This window comes from Agelaius tricolor, unplaced genomic scaffold, assembly GCF_023055355.1.
Source record: "Agelaius tricolor isolate 1412-34295 unplaced genomic scaffold, bAgeTri1.0.p SCAF_1, whole genome shotgun sequence".
Classification (NCBI taxonomy): Eukaryota; Metazoa; Chordata; class Aves; order Passeriformes; family Icteridae; genus Agelaius; species Agelaius tricolor.
This window is the reverse complement of record NW_027269261.1, coordinates 34,708,393-34,727,520: the sequence shown is the minus strand read 5'-3', so window position 1 is coordinate 34,727,520 and position 19,128 is coordinate 34,708,393. Positions and strand designations below refer to the sequence as shown.

The 19,128-nt window shown below is 36.5% G+C and overlaps 1 long non-coding RNA gene across 1 annotated transcript; it reads right to left on the bottom strand.

The window, feature by feature from the left end:
• On the bottom strand, positions 1–17,928 carry LOC139589434 (uncharacterized). The gene is made up of 7 exons (XR_011679020.1): positions 17,818–17,928; positions 16,728–16,790; positions 13,219–13,311; positions 12,519–12,658; positions 6,196–6,293; positions 5,225–5,271; positions 1–42 (listed from the first exon to the last, which is right to left on the bottom strand). It is a non-coding gene; the product is annotated as an uncharacterized lncRNA (long non-coding RNA).
• Between the last annotated feature and the right edge of the window lie 1,200 nt (positions 17,929–19,128).

Sequence of the window (19,128 nt, the reverse complement as noted above, 5' to 3'; positions counted from 1 at the left end):
GTAGAAATTCTAGGCAGAAGGAGACACCAATGAATTAAAAACCTACAAAGAAATAAGAGAGGAAAACATTGCTATTAAAGTTAATAAAAACTCATGCAGGCTAATTATTCACTCCAGATGTATTGAATGGAACTGGTAGACTGCACTGTATCACCGCAAAATGACTGTTAATAATTAATGTTAATAAGCACATAATTTGAAGCAATCTGTGTTTCTCAAGTTTTATGAACTCTAAGCTAGCAGGATCCCTTTAGAGGGAAAGATCAATGAGTTTGTCTACTGAGGTTATAGCAGGAATTAAAGAAAATTGCATAGATTCATTCAAGTGGGGAGAAGGGTAAATTATTGTAAGGGTTGCAAGCCTTGTATGTTAAGTACTCCTTGATATAAATTAAAGGTTTCCAAGAAATTTTTCAAAGATTTTTAAAGATTTTCAACATCATAAAGTTAAGCTTGAGGCTTTGCAGGATAGACTATGAAAACCCATATTGATGTAGCTTTTGGCAACCCTTGCTGGATGAACAGAAAACTCACAATTGTTATTTGCGTATTTCTCACACGTATTCTGGTCAAAGATTCCTAAAGCAGCCTTCACTTGTCAAAAAAATGTGTGGACCTACTTCCTACAGATGCAGATTTCTATTGTAATAAGCAGAGTTGAACTCTCTGTGGCATTATATCCCCTCTCTCCTAGTACATGCTGACCCATTTCCATGGTGTCTTCATTTGAAATGCATATGAAGAGCTATAGACGTATATGCTGCTTTGTGAGGGGAAATTCATTGAAGTCACACAGGGGAAAAGTGATATTATGGACTATAAAACAAACCCTGACAATCTGTCCAAAGCAAGGAAGCAATGATTTCATTCAAAGCTAGAAAATTACAATAACATAAAACTGCTGTTACCCTAAAAAGGTCAGGTCCTCTGAGGTAAGAAAACAAGAATGTTTATTTAAGAAATGCATTTCCCTGATGAGACTAGATACAGAAATTAAACCAACATTTTGTACAGCATTTAAAGAGAAAATGTAGAACATTAGTGAACACAGCCTTTGTCCTTTCTTTCCTTAAAAACAAAAACAAAAGAAAACCAAAAGCATTTTTAAAAATCCTAAATTCAGTCTCACAGAAAACCACAGGCACTGTTGTAAAAATCTGTGAAATTTGCCATCAGCCTTTTAAAAGACACTAACATGATGTACAATACCAAAATGCATTTTTTCCCCTATTTTCTCCTATGTTTACAGACTGGAGAAGCATTTGAATTGATTGTCTTCTTAAAACCTCAGGAGATAGAAAAGCTTTTAAGGAGGCTTTTTGCACACTTTCTAATATTTGTTTTCATGTCTCCCTGTGCGCCAGCTACTGTATATCTGCATTATCTTTTTAGCAGGTTTTTTTACCTGACAGCCAACTCAAGACTACTTAGATAATAAGGTGAAGAAAAATGGTTACAAGGATCTAACTTGCTCTCCTATCTCTCTTCATATATGTCCAATGTCTTTTCATGTGCATTTGATATTGAGACAAATACAAATTTTGTGTACATCTAAAGACCTTTCTTAATCCTTCTATATGGCAAGCCCTTCAAAGAAAGAAGGCCTAACAATCCGTAGAGTTATTTGTTTTAATCCTTGGCTTCCCATTCCAGGAAACTTTAATACCAGCAGATTTACTGCAGCCCACAATGATCAATGATTCTTCAATTCAGGGACTGCTGTTTTGTTTTTTGGGTTTTTTTGTCAGATTTTTTTTTTTGTCTTGTACTTTTATTACAGATAGCTTTGGCAGCTATATTTAAGTGTTTCTATTATTTGTCTTAGCACACAGAACATAAGAGATCGAGATAATTTCCACCACTTTCTGTTTACTCACTGCCTATATCCAGGCATCTAGCCAAAGTCACATGTACTGTTAGAATTGAAGACTCACACCAAATTGCTTCTGAACTATGAATTCATCAAGAAAATTGATGCTGTTTTCATAGCATTGAGCTTCCAATGGTGTAGGTTTCTTTCCCTGCTTAAAGCAGCACTTTCCAAGGAAGTAATTTTCATAAATTATTAGGGGAATATTTGGGAATACTTTTAAACATCTTCAATGAATTTGATATAGCCTGCCAAGGTGACAGTGTAATATACATCCACATTGATTACTACTCTACAATCCTGACCGTGTTTTCCTGGTCTTCAGAGTAAAGAGACATTTTCACTCTTTTTGTCAGGTAAAGACACAAAGTATGTTCAGAGAAGTAGTCCAAATTAATAGCTTATTCCTGGCATGAAACCATACATTCATTCATTCATCACAAGGCCAGAAGAGATTCCAGTGATCTTGCAGTACTGTACAGCAGGACTTGCTGAATTAGTTACTGTTTGAGGCAGAACACATGATGTAAAAAAGTACTGAACCTATATTCACACACTTCTGGTAAATATATCTGTTTTAACCTGGATGGGACCAGGACTCAGGATAAAAGAAAAAAAAAAAAGCTTATTTAGGTTTAACTATTGCAACAGAGTTTTGGGTTCATTTTAGAAGTATGGAGGTTTTTCACATATTTACGGTCTTTAGAAAACATTCCTGCATTTCAGGGCCAGAACTCAATGGAAAAAAAACAAAATAGTGTTTCCCTCTAAAAAGTATATTGTTGTGGTATTGTTAGGGTCTTTATCACCTCCTGAAGCCCTGAAGAACTTCTGGTCTCAACTGACTTCTAAGTAACTAAGTATGAAAAAAATTCAAGACTAGCATGAGAAAAAAAGTCCTATATTTAAATGCCCTTGGTGTTATGGGAGGATTGAAGTGTGACAGAAGACTTGACCTGCATACCATATGACAATGCTTCCCTCCAGAAAATGTCCATAACTAATGCTCTCAGCCTACAGGTTTCACACTGGGGCAGGAAGAGCCTTCCCAGTGTGATGACATTTCATGCCCCATGGGAGCAATGCTGGAGGCACAGTGAGAGGCTTGATTCAAGCAGATTAAGGCTTGCTTCAATTCTTGCTGGTGGCAACCAGGAATCAAAGCTTTGTCACCTCTCTTATCCAATTTCTCACCACATAGCTGCTGTTTTCTTGGTGCTTAGATTCAAGCAGTTTGGATGTGAACTGAGTTTGATTCCAGCCATGGGCCAAGGTACATTATCAGAAGGCAGAACACGTGTACTCTGTGAACCCTTGATACTGGGGTGGAGGAATTAGCTGTATCAATAAGTCAATGTTTAGACACTCATTTAAAGTAATGAATGTTGATGGACCTAAAAAGTCCGACTTCTAAATTTTAATTTTGAGTGATGTGTTTTGGTAAATTAACATAAAATTAAGGATTTGTAATACTGGTGTAGTGAAAGGAAAGTCTTAACATTAACGATGTCTGGAGAATTCCTCCAAGCAATTGATAAGAATTACCCACTGACCTTGGAGGAACCATAATTTGGCTCACCACACAGTAACAAGTTTCAGCATTTTGTATTGATATATTTTTTAGAAATGTAATCCATACTTGTTTCTGCTAACACTGTTCAGCCTAATGTATTGAAGCAGGTTTTAAAATGCCATGAATGTAATACTGAGTTCCTGAAGACATTAGCATGTACTGACAGCACATACTGTCAGCAGGATTTTGCAATTGATATTTTAATAGAAACAAGTTATCTTGCAAGAAAATTCCACCTTTTTCTGAACTCAACGCAGGTAAGCATGCTAAGGTAAGCTAAGTCAGAAGAGGAATGTTCTTCTTCTAGGAACATGGTTTTACATAAACAATTTATTACCTTTTTGTTCCTAATTCAGGATTCAACCTGCCAGTGTTTTTAGAGTTGGCTCAGTCCATCAATTCACTCAGACCTTACAAGGATGCTTTGGCACAGAAATACAGCTTAGCCTTGAGTAAAGCAAGGATATTGGCTTCTAATAGTCTTCAAAATAAAGGCATACAAAACATTTGAGGAAGTGGGAGTTCTAGCTCTAGGTTGCTCAGGACCTTGGTAGGCATAAAACCAGACAGCTACAGGAAAGAGAAGCAAAATAATGGAATCCTTTGTCCCTTAAGTGCTGACATCTCTCTCCCATCCTGAAGTATGTTTTCTCACTGAGCAAGCCCACCATCCTAAAATATTCATTCCATGTTTAAAAATAGGACAATTTTCCACATTGATATTTGTTTCTGTGTCACTTAGCAAGTAGTAAGATACAAAGGCCGAATAATCTTTCAGATAAGCAATCAGCAATTTAACTGTCTGGCAAAATTTGTTTATTCAGTTGGCAGTTTAGGCTAGACATCATCTGCCAACTGGAATGAAGGATTTTCTGATGCATAAGCAAAGTTTCTGGCAGACTGGAGCAAACTTTTTACTATTTCTTTATATATCCTATAACTAATTCAACAAAAATTGTTATCAAATGAAAAGCTCTGAAAGCCACTTACCATATCAGCCTTTGGGCACTGTATAATGGTTTTCCATTATGGGCTGAAATTAAGCATTTATAAAAAAAGCAGTAATTTCACAGTTAGTCACCCAGAAATTTGGCTATGTTAAAACAGCATTTTAGAAAATTACAGGTAATATTATTCCTGAATGGAAATTGCTGCAACTTCTGTTTGCCTCATGGGATAGGAAAGCTCAAAGAATTTTGCAGGAGGAAATAGTCACTGAGAGCCATCATGATTAGTCTGAATGTCAGAAACTGAGTTGTGAAATGAAATAAAAGTACAAGTAATTCAATACAAGAATATATGCACTGATAAATAAGAAATAAATGGCTTTTGTGACATTCCAGTATGACCCTATGGTTTCCTGAGGAATGAGAAGATGAAATACATGGTTTTATACAGCACTCAAAACCTATCTAAACAGCACTGAAGCCTCAAGAGTCTTCTGAAAGTCATGCCCCAGAAATGAATCCACATTAAATAATGCAGCACTCACATACTCCTTTCTATTTTTTTCCATTTATCCATGATGGCTTAACTTTAATACACTCACTTATTGAAAAGAATTTGATTTGATTCACTTTTGCACCTGAAGTGACCAAGGAATAAGAAAGAGCCAGTGACTTGGAAAGAGCTGCACAATTAAGTAGAGAAGGTGCTTGTTCTATGTCCTCTTCTCTGAACAATGATACTCATAGCAGTAACACTCTTCCTACAGAAAAACTCTAGCCATCCAGCCAATAAAGATAAATCAACATCAGCAACAATAAAACTACGTTACTCACATTTTTAGAATAAACATCCAGTGCCCATGACCTCGAGAGCTTCATTCCTGAAAGGAAAATGTTAAATGTGAGCCTTCAGGCCTGCCATCAGTTGGGTGAAGAAGGTGAGCAGGTACTGCAATAGTGAACACTGGCACAGAATCATAAGATGCTCCCTTTGATGATTAATTCACAATATCAACCTTCTCTCAGCCATCTATTAACAAAACATTTTGCATAAGCTGACTTTCAAGTACATATTTACAAAACAGTGAAGTCAATCTGAAGACAAACCTGAAATCCTTCCCAAACTGTGGCCATAGTTTTGTTGCATTTATCAAACAAACAACAAAAACAATTCAAAAGAAACTAAATGTAATTTTTAATTTTATACTGAAATATACAAGCACTTAGTGAATTTATCTGTCTTTCTAAAATACTAATAGAAGCCTTAATTAAGCAATTAAGCAGTGTACTGAAAACAGAAAAAAAGTTTTGGTTAAGCTGAAATAGTGTTACCCTCCATGTTTATAAACATGATCATAGTTTAATATGTAATAGTAATTTGATTTTATTTATGAGTTGCTATATTTTGAAAAAAATAGTTTTGAAATACTGCTAATTTTAAGCATCTTCAAACACTTTTTCATTTAGATTTAGCAGTTTATAAAGACTTAGATCTTAAACAGCACATTACCTGATAGGGAAATACACTTGTTTCCAGCTTTTATTTCTGACAACCTTATACCATTCCACATTTTCAAAGTACTTTGTATTTTTTAAGCCCAAGATTCATTTCTTGCCAGTGGAGAGCATTTCAATTAGCATCTTTAACTAATTGTTTAGTATTGGCCTGTCCACTACCAATACTCTGAAATGGCCATTCTGGCTCTGAAACAGCCAGAAAATTCTGGAATTTTCTGGCTCACCATTTAGCTGACAAAACACAGCCATATTACAACACAGAGCCTTGCTGATAAAGCAGTACAAACCTTTAAAATACCAATAGACATTTAGAGCCTTGTATGTTGCCAGATATCCACAATAAGCATTAAGGAGTCATGTGTCCTCTTACAGCCACAGTGCTCATCTGTAGAGGAAATAGAAAATCAACACAGACTTTTAAGTGAGATTTTCTGACTGCAAGGGAGTAGATGAAAAATTAATTTGGAATATTTCTGCCTCTTTCTTCTTTCCTTTGAACAAAACTTCATGCCCTTCTATATAATTTTGAAAAATAAAATATTCACTTTTTAAATGAATTGGAGAGGTGTATTCAAAAGTAAAGTGGCAGTAGGTGAGAAACTTTAAAATATTTTTCTCTTCTGCAATGACATGTAAAAATGCAGCATTTCAGCTTTGTTAGTGCACCTTTTAAAGGTACTTTGAGAAATCCATAGTACACTGTATATCATCTTCTAATACAAATGCCTTTTTATCAGATGGCACTACTTTTTCAGATTTCATAGCAGTAATTAATGAGAACATTATAAAAACATAAAAAAAAGATGAGCAAAACATCACTATATGCAAAACATCAAGTAAAATAAGGAAAAATGAAGGGCTGACAAAGAATGAAGGAAAAAACACTGATCAGCAAAGACAGACCTAAGATTGCACAGACAATAGTATGAAAGGGTACAAAATTTAGACTGACATGCACATTACAAATTAGATTTAAAAAATATAAATAAAAGACTTGTCAGCCATACAGAAAAGAAGAAGGGAGGGGAAGAGGAAGAAAAAGCTTGGCAGCTGTGGAGCAGATATGGAGAGACCCAAATCAATATAACACAGAAAGACTGCCTAGCAGTAATGACAAAATAAAATGAGATTTCTGCATCCAAGATGGAAGGAAAACTTAGAGGCTAAAGCTTTCATATGGAGGAGGTTCATCATTACCAGGGTTCTGAAAAGGATACCAAATGAAACAATAGGTTGCCTAATTTGACTTGATGTACACAAAAAGCTGGCATCAGTAGTAGAGAGCCATCATATAGAAACCCCTACAGTTACAGGGGATAGTTAAAAGATGCACGAGGAGGGATTTGTTATGCTTACTTCAGTGGTGCAGAAACCCATACAGATTTCAGAGGAAAGATTAACTTTGAAAAGAAAAGGCAGAAAATCAAAATGCTGAAGGCAGAGTATTACGTAGATTTACCAAATAGATCTGGTAAGACTATCCTGACACTTTCACTTAATAAAATAACTGCTTTTCTACACAAGGGGAAAGAAGCTTGTCAGTCTGTTTGGATTACAGCAAAGTACAGCACCACATGGGAAATTATCACTTATATGGAAGAAAATGTAGCTCTTGTACAAAAACTGTAATGCTGTTAGAAGGAACATACTAAGAAAAAAAAAACAACAAAGGACAAAAAACAGACCATGTGCTCATTCTAGATATATTTCAATATAGCAGAGTTTCTTGATTGTTTGTCTCGGTTTGATCTTATTTAATCTTTTTCTTGGTCATCTCAATGTAAAAGCAGGGAGTGTGCTAATACAGTTTCTGGTCACACAAAATTGGGAGACATAAAAGGATCTGTATATCATTCAGTAAGCTAAGGATATGAAGAAATAATCTGAAATAATGGCAATAATTGAATAAAAGGGATCAGATGAAGACACCTAACACTAGGAGGAAGGATATTCTTTTAGGAATAGAAAAAAGACATTACTGTTAATTGACTAGCAATGGCTATCTGAAACTCATGTCAACCCCACATCTCCCAAATCTATTCAGACCTGGGATACATTATTCCCAACTGACATCTATTAAAAACAAAAATTCTTTTGAGATCTTCTAGAGTCAAGATGGCACATTATCTCCTTGGATAATGTATTAAAGAACCTTCTTTTTTTCCTACTGTCAAATTTCTGCTTAATATGTGTACTTCTTTTTCCATCATTCAAGTCCTAAGAAAAATGCTGAATACTATCTGACACAGACAGACTATCTGAAGTCTTCCTCCTTTCTGAAGTCATACCTGTGTGCAGAAAATATAGATTTGGGCTCAGAATGATGCACAGGAGCTATTCAGACAAAAAGTACATGGAGAGTCTATAACATGGAAAAAAAAAGGTGCAAAAAGAGATTTACACTGAAGCATACTTCATATATAACAAAAAAACCCCAAAAAAACCCAAAAAAACCACATCCAAAAAATAAAAGGCGGAGGGGAATAAACCAACAATGAATCTAATTAAGGTTGGTAAAAAAAGGAGAATTTTACCCATAAGAGGTGCTTGCTGCAAATAGCAGCATTAGAGACCCAAAAAATCCTGGCTTTAAGTTGTTTTTAAGAACATTAATAATGGTTTGTAAAGGAACTTATATGAACGTGTTACCTGAAATAACTGGAACAAAACTCATCGACAGAAGGGGACACTCCCAGACCTCTGATCCTGGAAAGGGGGTCTTTGGCAACTCACAGAAAATATCTCTAGGATCTGGTCCAGGTTCAGCCAGGTGCAGCAGAGAAAATGTGACAAGAGGATACCCAAAGCACAAAGTGGTTTGACTGCAAGGTTCTAGCAGGTCTCTACATAAGATGTGCAAATTGCAAATTTGAGACTTATGTGGTTCAGCTGAAGTCCCTGCTCTCTTACACAACAAAGACCTTTGCATCTCCAGCTTTTAAGTTCTTCTCCAAAGGCTAGGTGAACTAGAGCAACTCATGGAAAAAGGCACAGGAGGTTTTTTTAACATGGAGCAGGAGGTTTTTTAACATGAGCAAAATAATACAATTTTCCTAGTTTTGCTCTTGCACACAGCTTGAAAATTTCCCCTGAAGTTTTTCAAGAAAGTTCCAGCTTGTGACAGACACAGAAAGTTATAGCATAAGGGATATGAGCCAAACAAACACCCACACAACTAAAAAGAGGCCTTTCTATGCCTTGTGTAGTCAGCTGGGGGGTATGTGCTGGGGAAGTACAGTAACAGGTATCACTATTATCTTGCCTGTGATGCCAAAAGTACAGGCCTTAGGACAAAAGTCTTGCAGTATTAACAGATGGTAAAAAAAAGTGAAATGGCTGCAACTAATGGGTTTTTGAGTAGGCACAGGAGATACCAGATAATGTTGAATGTATTGCATTTAAAGTAAATAACAAGGAGTCCAAATGGGCATTCAGTTCCTTGATAATTAGCAAGCCAGCAGGTATCAAACCAGGCACGGTGCAGATAAGCCTTTCCTGATCACATCTTACTCTGTGGGAATTTTTAAGCTCTGAATGCAAAACATAATACAGAAGTGTTAAAGACTATGCTGCTGTTTCTTTGGGAAGATGAGATTCCAAAGGACAGGCCTAGCACTTATGTGGAGCTATGCATACAGGAATCTGACCCATAAGCATTTGCTTTTTGGGGATGTTGCCAATTCATCCCTGGGCAATTTTACGTTAAGCACTCTTTTGTTGCGGCTGTGGAAGAAAATTAGTTGTTCAGTTATTCACAGTGGTAACACAATGCTCTTGTCACGGCTCTCATCAGCTTGGCTGTAGCTCTCCAGATTAGCTCAGTGGTGTTAGCTTAGTCTCCATCCTACCAGGGTCAGAACCTATCAACTTCAGATGCTTCGTGCTCAGTCTGTCACGTAAGAGCTGAAGGGTGCACATGAATAAAGTAAGGGCTTTACCTCTGACTTTCAAAGTGAAAAGCTCTCAGCTAATGACATTTCTCAGTAGTGTTAAGAGGCTAAGAGTGCTCCACATCTTTTTGAGATGAGTGATGATTTGTTGGCTAGCCCTTCTGTTGGAGTAATGCTTTAGATTATTCAAGGCTTTAAAGTGATCAAGATCTATTTTTGTCATACAGAGAAACTTATTGGTAATCCTATGGTCAGACTGTATATTCAGACATGGAATTTTCATTTCTTCTCATTGAGTTTCAATGCAGAATCTTCTGTAGTCTGATCTGCATATTTTAAATAGTGTAATTATAAACCAACCCTTTATCCAGCGAGTTCAAATGCAAATATTGGCTCTTTCCTCAGTGCAGGAATTGGTTTGTGCAAGTGAATTGCAGTTTAACTGAAGCTACTATGCCCTATTTTACTTAAATTAATGTAATTATTACCTGGCTAATTATCTTGTTGAATTACTTGTTCTGTGATTCATTAACTGGGAAATTTCTTTCTGGATATAGAAGAATATCTGAACATCCACCTATTTGTATCACAAAATACTGATTAGGAAAACTCGTGTTACCCAGTGAGGTAGACATTTCTTTTAGAAATTTTATAAGAAAACTCTTGAGTCAGTAGAAATGAGCCTATTGTAAGGACTGTGAATTACTTCTCACCCTTGGAAAAAGCAGTTAGTTTTATAGTTGGAGCAGAAGACAGATACAAGGGAGCCTTCACAGCTGGTATCTGGTGCTGTCCCCTTTCCATAAACCTGTCTTTTGCTGTCTAGCACAGCCCTCTGTTTTACAGCCTCTAATGGTGTTACATATTCAAGCAAGGAAGCAATGGGGGAAGAATATTTTCATAATTACCAAACACATTCCCAAACACTGATATAAAGTCTATTCCCAGCATGAAATTACACAAATAAGTCAATAAACTTTAAATCATCTTGTGCAGAAGCAACATGAGAAGAAAGTCCAGAGCATCCTCGTTGCAGAAAAGAAGGAGAAATGCAGTGCTGTTTTATAAGGGTTGTAGCTAATTGAGGTGATATACAAAAACACACAGAGTTACTTTTGTTTTCCAAAGTTTCTTCTGCCATTCCTATTATGTTTTGCTATAAATTAAATAGTTGCTGCTGCAAAGTCTCAGTATAAATAAGCATGGAGGCAAGCCTGATAAATGCTCAACAATCTGTGCAGAGCTAAAGGAAACATTACATTTTTCACTGCCTGTAAACAAAATCCTTTTCATGTAAGGGCATTTTTTATTTCTTTGTAATCAAGCATTCTGATTTTATAACCTTACAGACTCATGTGCACTGAACAACTCCCATCAATTCTGAGTTCAATACTAATCCTGACATGAATATCCAAGAAATAGATTGTATTTTTAACAGGAATGCTTAGGTCCCAAAATACCACTAAATGATGTAAAGCTTCCTGGAATCCTATATTTTTTCCCATTTGCACTTATGTCTTCTAGACCTTGCTAAAACTTCCCAAGAAGTTGGATTTAGAGTTTAAAGACATTATCTACAAATTATTGTTCAAAGAAGCTTTAGAAAGAGGAGACACATTTCAGGTGGAAAAAAAATGACATTGACAGGCTGAGAGATGGACAAAGTATGAATAAAATAAAAAAATTTGAGAAGGTAATCCTATGAATGTCTCTATCATTGAAATCACCACTCAGGAAGCTGGCAGAACAGGTTATTTCTTTACTGGAACAGTGTAGGAACAACCAGAGACTATGATAAACATCCTGAAGCCGAGCCTATGGCTTAATGTCTGAGATCTGTAGTCTTCTCATCATGAGGTAACCAATTTTTTTTTTTGTCTGTGCAGAACTAAATTGAAAAGCTATTGTTGGCAGGTCAATAAGGAATCAATAATTCAATCAATATTTTTTCAAGATGGTCACTGAGCAAGTGCCAGTGATTATTCTTTATTCTTGCATTTCTTCATATTCTTCATATTCTTCTGGCATTTACATCCATTTGTAAATCAAGCAGAAGTCCACAAGATTAGTAAAAAAAATCAAAACCTTTCTTTTTCCAAACCTTGACTCAAAGGACTGCTTGACTATTCAACCCAGACCCAGCCATGTTCATGATTACTTACTAAATTACCATTAACCAGATTATCTTGTTAAAGGAAAATAACTCTGTGTAGCTGTGAGGTACCAAAGTAAGCAAAGAAACAATTACAAATGGGATCTCCAAGAGCTTCACACAGAATATTGACCAAGTTATGTTTGAACACACACTGACCAAATTAAATGCAATAATCTGGAGAAGAGATTTTCACAACTGTAATTCGACTGGAAGGTCACAGTCTTCCTTTGAAAACATGTTGTTAACATTAATAAAGTTTTCAATATCTTCAGCTGTCCAGTTTAGCAGATAAAAAAGCAGTGAATCAAGGGGATGAGATGCCATAGGACCACACACTTAAAGTTTTGTGGTTAAGGCATGTGACTAGAACTCAAAATCCCTGAAATTTCTCCAGCCACAGACTGCTTTTGAGACTGATGTAAAAGACCTCGTCTCAAAGCCCGAGATTCTCCTCAATGGAATGGTATTTCTCCACTCAGCAAATGTACTGTGCATCTTACCTTCAATGATACTGTCAAATCCCAATTTCCAAAAATCATGACCTATTTCTAACTCTTCCACTCACCAAGTGATGAGAACTGGGGGAGTCTTTTTCTTTGCCAATGTGTTTTGAATGTAGACTGTCATATTTACCAGGTCTTCTCTGGAACAGGGAGAATTAAGTCATATTTTTCAATGGCAGCTTTTTCTTCCATTCCTGGGGATCTGAAAAAATACAGCAAGCTTCTCACAAATGCACATATCCCCAAAACCTCCCAAGCGATGATTAACTTTCTGTTACGAAACAGATCAATAAGTAGCAAGCTGTGTTGGTACACTTAACCAGCACAGTTTGTGTTGGTGCACAATATCTAATGCATTTGTCCTGCCAGGAAAGCAGCTGGGCCCTAAGTTTTTCTCTTTGGCTACATTCCTTCTTAACCATTGGCATCCTTAAAGTAGAAAGAGTCTCCCTTGGAAGCACAGGCAGATTATGCCTCTGAAGCTTCCATTGTTCCATCCAGCACACATCTACAAAATCTGATTTTCCACACAAAAGCTCAATGTATTACTGCATAGAAAAATTGATCATTTTATTAGGAAATACCTCAAGAGTCTGCTAGCCACAGATTCAAGGTAAATCTCCAAGTTATTCTTATTTGAAGATAGACTCAGCTTCATTAAAAGAAAGGTTTAATTACCACTCATTTGAGAATATTACCAGGAGTACTCAACACTGTGATATGTTACAAAGCACTTAAAATATTTATATTAAAGTAACTTACAGACCAATCCTTCACATATGGAAACCTCCCACAACTTCAAAATCAACATGCTGGTTTATGGCTTAAGTTAGCTTCATATTGAAAGCAGAAACACTGTAAGGAAAAGGCAGTTAGATTCTCTTCAAAATGTCAGTGAAGACATTGAGACTGTTACCATGAACAAGTAGACTATATCAGACAGAGCTGTCCACTGCCAAGCACTTGCATCTATCTTTACAAACACTTCACAGCTATTTCAGAAGCTATTTCCTTAATATTCATGTTAGTCAATTTGTGCTACTGTATCTTTCTAGAAATCAGGCATATTTGATATATTCCCAAATCTAATAGCATGTGGGTTTTGCTTAGAATATGTTTAAGATCCTTAGAGAGGGAAAAAAATTCATCTCCATTCCTGGACTTCCTTCTTTTCCTTTACACTTTTCATGGTAAACAAAAGGTTTCATTCACAGACTGCAGTAAAAACTCAAGTAATTTTAAACCAGCTAATTTATCCAGTTTGCAATTTTTTTCGTTGTTTTAATTTTCTTCTGCAGGTGCTCAGTTCATTATTCCATGATCATTTGCATTTGTATGAGCAGAATATTTTAGAGTCTTTTCTTTTACATCTTGTGGTCTTTCTTGCAGGCTTCTGGTCTTCTTTCATCTCCTGTCACTCTCTTATCCAAAGTGCTAATCTCAGCTGTAACTGTCTCAAACCTTTCCTTTCGTCCAGAAAGACTACTGAAGTCTGTAATTTATCACTTCCCTATTGTAACTGCAAGACCAGCTCCAAGCAGAACAAGCCTTATCTCACTGATAGCTACTTTGTCACCAAGTGGCTGCAAAGCTTTCAGGAATGGCATTTGGTACATTAGCTGCAGATGGCATCAAGGGGATTCTGAAGAAACACATTTTTCTTGTTTCTTTACCGTTATTCCTTGATACTAAAATGCCCAGGCAACTTTGCAGTGATTGCACTACATTTTTAAAATATGGAGACATCTTCTGTGTCAGGTTTCAAATGTTCTTGGGCAGATTTTTATGGGTTTGGAGCTAATCCAAAAGCCAGCTTCTCTGATGAACATGTCTTGCCCCATTAAGCTTCAGTATTAACACCACTCCCCCTTCACAACTATTGTTTCTCCTATATGTGGCTGTGGGAAAGTTAGACTTCTCACTAATACCATCAGAGTTTGTGGCTTCTAGGTAGCTATTTTACTGCAATCCATGTCTAATCACAGTATACCCAAGAAGCTTAGTGCTGTGTTGTAGCAGACTACAAATTAGCTTGCTTTTCCATTAAAATACTCCTAGTTTATTCTTTTCTGTGTGGTTATAAAATTGACTGGCTGAACACTTGGGCACTTGTGTGTTTTGTTTGTCTAAATGATTGATATTTAAATGGCCTAATTGCATTCATTCCACCTTTTTATGGTTGAGCAATGTTTATTGCATTTTTTTTTAAGATGCAAAGAGAGCAAATTCATTTGCAACTCAGGGAAGAATTTTATTAATATGTGCCACGGTGGTTTGAATTTCATAATGGATCTTATTTCTTGAATATGTATTGTGGCAACATAAGGTTTTAAGATCTTCATAGCCCTGCAAAAGTGCCAAAAGTCCAGCTGGTTTAGCTAGAGAACTCTGTAGCTAGTGTTGAGGCTATGAGGGTAAACCCTGTGCTGCTGCTGAAGAAGTACAGAGGCATAGACAGGATATAGGGATTATAATATTTAAAGGAATAACCAAAAAGAGGAGGGGGAGGGAGAGAGAGAGGGGGGCTTAGTGCTCTTCAGAAAACTATTAACAGCCTATAGGCAATGTTAGAATCAAACCGGTTTTCTCCAGTGACTCAACAAGATGCAAGCATTTAAAAATCCTCTTTCTCCATGACTGCAAAGAGGAATTGGAGGGATTTTTACTTGATAACTATAAGTAGAAAAGTACCAATCAATACAAATGAATGTACATATGAATACTACTCCTGATGAATTTAATCCTCATGTTACTGTGAAGAGTAGATCATGAGAAGATCATGAGAATCCTCATGATCTACTGTGAAGAGATCCTAACTTTCTACAAATATATATGATTTGTAAGAAATGGCTGAAAAATCTGAAAATAATATTTCTGTTCTGTACAGTAATTAGGCCTTGGCCAGGCCCTGTTTCATATTTATGATATATGGCTCCTTATGTCATAAGGTGTTTTCTTAGAATTTTAAATTAGTATTTTTCTTTTCCAAGTGAATATTCAGCACATTGTTAACAGGAAAATCATGATGAATAATAGCATTTTCATTTCAGCCTCGCAATTCCTCACAATATAAGTCCTAAAAATGCTTATGTTCACTTCCATATATCTCTTGCCAAATGCTCAACAGGTTTGTTCTTACATAGAAAAAAAACCCAGTTCTGAATTAGCTTCAGATTCAAAACATCAGAGTAGCATGTAAAGAGTCAGTAGATACCTTTTCAGACTAAAACTATCTGAATTACCCACCTGTGGAATACTTTTCTTCCTATGGCTGAAGATGTTTAGTATCATAGACGTTAAGTATCACAAAATTACACTATCAGGGAGTACATCTGGTCCCACCTCCCTGCTCTAACAGGGTCATTCTAGAGCACATGGCTTGGGATAGAGTCCTGACAGTTCTTCTCCAGTGAGGGAGACACTGCAATCTCTCTGAACAAACTGTGGTCACCTGCACAGGAAAAAAGTTCTTCCCAGCATGTTCTTCCTAAATCCTTACTAAAATAGCTTTCTTTTGTCTCTTCTGTGACAAGAGGAATACAGACAATACAAAGAAACAAATCCAGGTAGTGGTTTACAGCTGTTGAAGATTCATCTAACTTGATTTAAAATAACAACTTTATTCTGCAAACGAGAATCAGACTGAAGTTCTTCTACTGCATTTAATATTTCACAAAGGTCTGTCCTTCCTCTAGGCTTTGTGATCCATTGGTTTATGTGGTGACCAAACAAACACCTAGTTACTGCTACTATGTTGAGGTTAATGTCCTCTTATGTTTTCCTTCTTTCTTCTTCACTGCAATATCTTTAGTAATTTCTTTTCAACATGAGCTTATTAATTATTTTCACCTGTACAAATAAAAGGGGAGGAGAGTAGTATTGACTCTATTTGGTGCTTAAAATATCTCAAAATTAGTAGTATGAGATGGAAGAAAGACATTTTTTTCAACTTAGCTTGCAGACCTTGCGTGTTCAAGCTGCATGTCATAGCAAATCATAGACATAAGGGGAAAAAAAACTAAAGCAAAAGGCAAAATTACAATAGTGGTAATGAGGAGGCAAACTGTGCATGCAGTTGAGAAAACTGATTTCAGGAAATCTGAAGAACAATTTATGGGTAAAGCAATTTCTTTGCACTTTACAATCAGTTACAGGCCTGCCTTCTAATCTAAGTCAGTGTCACCCTTGACAGCTAAGACCAAAATTATGAAGAAACATTGAATTCTTGTACTACCTTGCCTATACACATCAGGCAGGGGAACCCAGCTCACCTTACTGTGTGTCAGCATGCCTTCTCCAGTTGCACTGAAACTGGGCTCGAACACTTTGTTTTCCTTGCAAGACAAATATATAAGTTCAGTATTATATACTCCACCATATTTCACAATGGACTTGTCATTGTACAAACCAAACCCACAAAGTTACTTTGATAAATATCCTTGCCCTTCACTTAACATATAATTGCAGGTTAAGGTCACCAGAATTTCAAATCCACTTTGTGGAATTTAGAATCTGAAAAATACCATTATAGTTCTTTCATGTTAAAGAAAAAGCACAGATTTTCTACTAAATAGAGGATCTATTTTTCTCAAAGCTGTTTATGAAGTCTCTGACACTCTCTTTTCTGCTTTCTGCTTCTGTTGGTGTCTCTTCTGTGACAGCAAGAATACAGACAATACAAAGAAATAAATCCAGGGAGTGGCTTGCAGCTGTTGAAGATTAGTCTAACTTTACTTAAAATAACAACTTTATTCTGCAAATGAGAATCAGACTGAAATTCTTCTACTGCACTTCTTCTACTGCACTCTGATCTGATCTTTTTATCTCCTCTGTGTACCTTTCTCTCATTTTGCCAGGTCCATACATATTTGAAATCCAAATTGCTATTTTTAGTAGCCATTTCACATGCATTCATTTTGATATCAGATGAATAGTCTGTTTCCCTATTAACTTTTTAAATTTTATTTTTTTCCCTGTCTTTTGTTTTGTGTCTTTTTTCACACATCCCCTATATAAGCAAGATGGGGCAGTTTTATTTTCAGTAGATATAATAGCACCAAATTGCTTAAAATACCTATTTGCAAACTATTATTCTTAAAATCCAGTATACAATACAATGTTTAGGAAGAGCAACAATACAGGGGCCAAAGAAAGGCAATGACACAAAACAGAACTAATATGTAAGGCAATTAAAATTAAGACAGGATTTTTAGCAGATGACATATCTGCAGTCCAAGACAGTGTTTAACTTCTAAATTCCTGGATACAGAGTGTGTTCCCCCAGCCTGAAGGCTTCTGGATTATCACTTTACCAAGTGAACTGTGATGCAGCAGAAGTGAAGCGATCCATGTCTCACTCACCTTGCAATCAGCCACTCTCTCTCTCTCTGTGGAGGTGAGCCTCAGCAATGCTAGTATCAGTGACCTAAAGGCCATGCACTTTGGGGGGACCAGAAGGTCCATGCCATGCTGTGCACCTTCTAATCCTGGGAAATCTGCATAAATATTCAATCAAAAGATACAGGTGAAATTCTCTTAATTAGGAAGTGGTGCCCTAAAATATGAACCATTATTAGGTCATATTTGCTCTAACACGGAATTGAAGGCAAAAAAATAATTATATTCTGAAAAAAGAGGATTTTCACCAAAGATAACTTTTTATCAGACTATAACAAGAAACCATATGTAGTCAACAGTGAGTCAGGCAGAGGGATTGAGGCAGAAGCATTCATGGCAGTATTTTCCAGTTCAGTTGCAAGCTGCTGCTGTGCTGTCACTATTTGCTTCTGGTCTTCCTCCAGCTGGTCTGGACCCTGGACAGCATGGCAGCTCTCCACCTGGGTCCCTGGGGACAGGCACATTTCCCAGCAAAAAAACTCAGGCCTCAGAATTCTGTTCCTAAGATATAAAGAAAAGGCACACAGAAATCAATTCGTGCCTAACAAGATGTAGAAATGAGGATAGTCAGCTCCTGCTGAAGTCAACCTTCCAGCACCCCAAATGCCTTTAAAATCTAGTATGAATCAACATTGCTCCATTCCAGTTTGGACCAAAAAGCAGAGCTATTACACTCTAGCTCCCTTTGCAAGCAATGGGTAAAAGTAAGATTTTATATCAATTTCTCTGGGAGTGTGTTTAAGGCTTTCAGAAGCCTGCAGAAAGTTCTTCAGCAGTTTGTACCTACATTTAACTCATAACTTAAATAAAGATCCTGTAAATATTGTTTCATTCTTTTTTTTTTTTTCTTTTTCTTCATGTGAAGCCAGATAACTTCAAGACTGTATGAGTAGAAGCTAATGAACTGAGTTCATCATTTGTTTTTTTCCATTTTTCTTTAAATGGAACACAAATTTCAGCTAAGTGACAAATAGACTTGAATGAATTATTGTTTTGCAGTCAGGCCTGGTTTGCCTGGCATGCTTGCCTTTCAGCTGCTTCCAATAGCATGAAAAAACTGTCAATATTAAGCAGCACTGTCACACAAACAGAAACCCTTCACTTGCTTCATGCACCAGACATTTACAGGTGGTTAAAGAATTAATGTACAAGCAAATGGACTGATACAAGCACTGCAGTAGCTTTAGCTGATTTTCCAGCTCTCTTTGTTGTGGATATCAGATTAGGAATTCAATCCAAGCACTGACACACGAACAGAGAAGTTTGGCTCACATT